A 6,125-nucleotide genomic window follows, 5' to 3' on the forward strand; every position below is an offset into this window, starting at 1 on the left:
GTATTTGGCTTTTATTTTTAGATGAGATCTTCATGTGATTAAGTGAATTTCTGATAACCATCAGACAGTTTCCATTCTAGCTTTACAGCTGACAAGAGGGGAAGGAAGATGTCTTGAGCCTCTTCCCCAAAGAAATTTATCATGTTCTTGCTCAGGGTCACAATAGGAAAACCACTGAGGAAGGGAATTGATTGAATGCATCAAAAGCCCTCCTTCCATCCCCCTAAAAAGAAGAATGGTTTTAGATGTTTGTGCAGGGACAGTGGGCAACAGCAGATCAGATGACAAGGCACAGATACTGGGAATGCTGGTACAAAGCAACAAGTGCAGGTTAGAGAATACATACTACTCAAGTAGGCCACACTAAGAGACCTGGGAGTCAAAGACCAGGTGAGTGCTTTGGAATTGTGGAGATGAGAAGGTCCTTATATTGGGATCCAGATAATGGATAGACTATTCAAGGGAAATCAGACCAGTGATGAGTATGTGACTGCAGGCTGTGGGGTGGCCAGCAAGAAGCCTCTTATAAATAACTTTTAAAATACTTGCTGAGGCATCTGGTGTCTCCGTCACTTGAGCATCCGATTTTTGACTTTGGCTCAGGTCATAATCCCAGGTGTGGGATTGAGCCCACATCCAGCTCCCTGCTGAGCATGGAGTCTACTCCCCCCCCCCCACCCCCCGCTTGTGCATTCTCTTTCTCTCTCTCTTAAGTAAGTAAATAAATAAAATACCAGCTCAAAGAGAAAAGGCCACTTACATTCCATAAAGCTAAAAAAAAGTTTTCGATGGCACACATTTTTCAAGACTTATTCTTGATTTTCAGGCTGTGAAAACAACATGGAATTAGGACCCAAAATGTTGGGATTGTAATTCTAGCTCTAATAGCATCTGATGGGACTGACTCCAGGAATCCTCTAACCTTTCTGGGTCTGTGTGAGAGAATAGAGTGAGAGTATTGATAATATGCCTTCTTAAATTCTGTCATGATTTTTGGAATTGGCATTCCAATATATGTATCTAGACTTACTCATTTGACCAAAGTAAATATTGACAATTTTGAGTGCAACTTGGAAAACACCAAGTAGTTAAACCATCAAAATGCTTAAAAAAAAAAAAAAAGTTATTCTTTGACCTCTCCAGTAATCCAAAAATTAGTAATATATGTTGGATAGAGGTGTCTTCTTATGTGGATACCTCACTGCAACTTTTCTAGAATTACTGCTAGTACATGGTTTTTCTTGTTTCTGGGTATTTTAAAGAAAATTTCAAGAAGATGATTGCAACATCTGGTTGCATCCTGTGCCCTTCCTGGCAAGGGAAACATGCTGGCATTTTGTCCCTCTTCTTCTTAGGGTCTTTTATGCCCATGTTTTTTCCACTTGAGGTATGGTGACCAAGTACAAATCTGCTCTCCCTTGCCCTGGCACTATCTCTATTGTAATAGTTCTTTTCCTACCTGTCTTTTGTCACAGGCAGAGTCTTTACCACTCTTGCCATATCACGCCTCTTTGTATTCATAGACCATGTCCCTAGATTGACTGTTGGCATGCAGGCAACCTGTCCACCTGTGGTAGGTAATGGGGATCTCCTCATTTACCACAGGCTCACTTGACAGTTCTGCACTCTAAGCCAATGAGTCATACTAATAATTTGCTTTGAAGAAGAATTCCAAGTCACAACCAACCTGCAGAAAGTCCTTGGGAATTTTCTTATCCGATGAGAATTAAAAATAGTGATGAAGGGGCGCCTGGGTGGCTCGGTCGGTTGGGCGGCCGACTTCGATTCAGGTCATGATCTCAGGTCCGTGAGTTCGAGCCCCGTGTTGGGCTCTGTGCGGACAGCTCAGAGCCTGGAGCCTGTTTCAGATTCTGTGTCTCCCTCTCTCTGACCCTCCCCCGTTCATGCTGTCTCTGTCTCAAAAATAAATAAACGTTAAAAAAAAAATTAAAAAAAAAATAGTGATGAAATGGGTGGGGACTGAATGGAAGGCATCCAAAAGAAGGTTCCTTCTTGCTGCCATTTCCCCAGACCAGGTCTTTGTCATTCCCAGCCCGAAAGAAAGAAAAGCATTTCTCTTTCAAGGCTTCGTTCTAAGGATCTTCACTCTTACTTAGGTTTGTGAATCAAGTGGTGATCCTTTTTCAAACTTAATTTTAAAAATTCATGCAATATATGTTCATTATAAAAATTTTCACACTACATAATTATGTAAACATGAAAGTCCCTTTCTCTGTTCACCCTTGTAGCTATCATTTTACAGAGGTGGTCACTGTTAAACTTTTGGATTTGACACCCCATATGGTCTACTAGATCTAGGAATACAGTGTCAGTCTAGATGGGAAGAAGGCTTTTCATCATGGTAGGAATTCATTCTCAATTCCTAAAACTATATGTGCATTGGAATCAGCCCCTTTTACTCTATCATGGATAATCTATGAAAAAGATGTCCTTTCTAAAAATTTTTATTATGGAAGTACAGTTGACGATATGTATTTTAAACTTGGACACTGGGAGGAGGAAGAGAACATGTGAATGCCTACTATGAATGTGCCAGGCACTGTAAACAATTTATATGTTATTTAATACTTACAGCCATACTGCAGAGAGTATAGATATTCTATAATGAAAGAAAAGGAAGCTTGAAGAGCTTGCCCAGAGTCTCACTGTTAGAAGAATCAGGAATCAAATCTGAATTAAAGCTTATGTCTTTTCCACCCTACTACATGGGCATTTTGCCTCTTTTTCCATTCTTTCCACTAGTATTTATGGCCTGGCATAGAATATATTTTTCATCAATATTCTTGGCAATACAGCTTATAATATGTGTGTGATAAGTGACATATATAAGGCATGCCTATTAATCATTGGGGGGGGGGGGGAGGGGGAAGACTTAAAAAGACTTCAGGAAGGAAGGAAGGAATGTCCTAAACCAACTCAGAGGCCATCCAACTTAGTATACTGTCAGGAGGCACTCAAGTAAAGTTAAGGTAAAGTTTAGAAATACATTGTGGCAAATATTTTATGAGATTTAAAATGTTGAAAGTTTGTGAAGTTTCTTCTAGACCCCACTGTTCATCATTATTTTAAATTCATTCAAAATTTTCCTGTCTGAATTTTCAATTCATATAAAGATCTCTCATCTCAGTCCCTAGAGAAGTGGCATCCTCCAATTTCTAAGTTCCATTGCCAGTACTCAAGTGGTTGAAACTGCTCTCTATAGTCATCTGGCCTGTATTACCTATTCAGGTAATCTTTGTTCCCTGGGCTTAGCTCTCAGAAATCACCATTTATCCTCAGGGGTTGTGGCACTCAGTGGCTTAGTTGACTTCCCGAATGAATCTTCCAGGCTCTTCCTATAGCGTCCTTTTATTAAAAGTATATTCTGTTCTTGGGGCATCTAGCTGGCTTGGTCAGTAGAGTATGCAACTCTTGATCTCAGGGTTAAGTTTGAGCCCCACACTGGGTATAGAGATTACTTAAAAATAACATCTTTAAAAAAATAAGCTGGTGCCACCTTCCTCGAGGATACCTGGGCTAAGGAACCAGTGCCGGTTGCATCCTTCACTAAGGAGGCCTCACTACAATTCTGCCCATCCTTAGCTCCTTCATCAAATATGCCACCATAATTGACCAGGCCACATCCTACAACTATCCAGTGCCCCTCTGAGATGATGGGGACATGCCCGACATGCCCAGCCACCCCCAGGACCCCAAGATCCAGGCCTGGAGTGGCTGAAGAAATTGTGAGAACTGCTGGTGACATAGAGGAGGCCGCCTCCCCTCTGGCCAATAAAATGCAAAATGCAGCCACAAGGGGGTAAATGTATTCTGTTCTTGATCCTTGCTACAATCTCAGCAACGATGTAGGTGGATTTCCTCTCTCAGCTGCTTGAGGAATGGATGTGGTGGAACATTATTTCCTTGACTCGTACAAACTCTTGAGCTAGTGCACCTAAGCCTCTAAAAGACCTCTGGTCTTTTTAAAGCTTTTTTACATCTACCAAGTTCCAAGCCTGAAAAATCTTGTGCAGGTGTGGATCAGAATCACCAGGGGAGCTTTGGTTAAACATGAATACTTGAACCTTGCCTCAGACCTAATGAGGATCTCTGTTAATACGGTTTTTCAGTGATTCTAATCCCTGTGGCTAATTTCATTAATTAAAATGATATGAAATTTAAAATTCAGTTTCTCAGTTGTACTAGTCACATTTTAAATGCTTGATAGTCAAGGGCGCCTGGGTGGCTCAGTCGGTTAAGCGGCCGACTTCGTCTCAGGTCATGATCTCCCGGTCCATGAGTTCAAGCCCCGTATCGGGCTCTGTGCTGACAGCTCAGAGCCTGGAGCCAGTTTCAGATTCTGTGTCTCCCTCTCTCTGACCCTCCTCCGTTCATGCTCTGTGTCTCTCTGTCTCAAAAATAAAATAAAACGTTAACAACAACAAAAAAATGCTTGATAGTCAAATATGGGTAGTAGCAATTGTATTGGTAGCACAGATAGAGAATATTTCCATCATCACGGAAAGTTCTATTGCATAGCACTGATCTGGAATACATAGATGGCAGCTGAACCTATGAGGTGGAAGTGATCTGGAGAGTGTAAACTTGAAAAAGAAGGGATCCAAGGATAGAACTGCTAGAATCCTCCCTTTAAGAGGCAGGAAAAGGAGTGTCAGGGTGGTTCAGTTGTTTAAGCATCTGACTCTTGGTTTTGGCTCAGGTCATGATCTTGCAGCTTGTGGGTTCAAGCATCTCAGAGCCTGTTTGGGATTCTCTCTCTCTTTACCCCTCTCTCTCTCTCTCTCTCTCTCTCTCTCTCTGCCCCTCCCCTGCTCTCAAAAAATAAACAAATTTAATAAAAAGAAAGAGGCAAGTAAAGACTCAGCAAAGGAGATTAAGAGGAGATGGCCAGAGAAGTAGGAGAGAATAAAAGAGTAGTATCCTAGAGGCCAAGAGAAAAAAGTTTTGAAAAACAGGATTCTGGTGATTAGTGTGCAATTTTAAACATTAAGGTACATGGTTAATGATGCAGGGGAGTGTTACCTGGGGAAGGATGGCTTCTCACGTCCCCACAATGGGGCACTGGCCTTTGTAAATTCCCCATTGACCAAAGTCTCCCTCCCAGAAATTCAATCTTGCCCTCACGTGCATGTCACTATCTTTCAGGAACAGAATCTCTATATCCAAGATCACATATACTAATTTTTTTTATATATGGGTGTCTCAGATTTTAACTCAAGCTCGCAAATATATTGATATAGGATATATACCAGAATGCCAATTTATTAATAAAAATACAACTGTTAGACACTTCAGTTAGCCTGACTAGTTAATTCTCCTTTCTCCCTATTGTTTGACACGAAGGGAAGGCAAATTTTCAGTAGGTTGTTTTGTGAGTATGGAATGAGAACAAATAGTTGATCTTAAGAAGTTTCTCAGCTGCCCACTTAAAGCACTCTCAAGGGATATCTTTGTCAAAGAGTTGGCATCTTGAATTCTTGTATTTTAGGTACTTGCTTGCCTGACAAACTTCTTCCTTTTCTCCAAAAGGAGTGCAGTACCACACTTGGATTTTCAAGTTGCAATCGCCATGCAATTCTTCCTGTCTGAAATTCTTCCTAGGAAACTGGTTCTTTTGATGGTTTCCAAATTCCCGCAGGATTGCATTCATTACCCGCTGCCTTTTACTAGTTTAACTCTTAGAGGCAACTTTTTCCAGGTTTCTGACACACTCTTCATTGGAACCACCCTGTACAGTATTGCCGGTAGCTATCCAGATGTTAATTATTATGAGGATTAAATGTAAAGCCAACAGATTTGGTAGTTAAAGTCATTGGAATAGTTTGGTGTCAGGGGTTTCAGTCAAGTTGTGGGAGTGGACCTCCGGGAGTAGACAAATGAACGGAATTTGAATTCTTTCGTCAGATATTTAACATCTAGGAAATGCTGGGCTCTGGGAGTGAAACATAAGCGAATATGGACGAGGTCCCTGTCCTGATGTGGCTTATTTGAGCAGGAAAGGTGTCATTAATAATCATATGTCTAATGGTACAGCGTGTGTTGCTGAAGATACAGACATGTGAAGACATTTAAGAAGTGGATCTGACCTAGGGTAGGGGCTCAAG

At 41.2% G+C, this 6,125-nt stretch overlaps 1 pseudogene; it reads left to right on the top strand.

The window, feature by feature from the left end:
• The first annotated feature begins 235 nt into the window (after nucleotides 1-235).
• Nucleotides 236-3,750, top strand: LOC101081051 (annotated as a pseudogene).
• Nucleotides 3,751-6,125: the final 2,375 nt, after the last annotated feature.

The sequence above is a fragment of the Felis catus genome, chromosome B3 (assembly GCF_018350175.1).
Source record: "Felis catus isolate Fca126 chromosome B3, F.catus_Fca126_mat1.0, whole genome shotgun sequence".
Lineage (NCBI taxonomy): Eukaryota > Metazoa > Chordata > Mammalia > Carnivora > Felidae > Felis > Felis catus.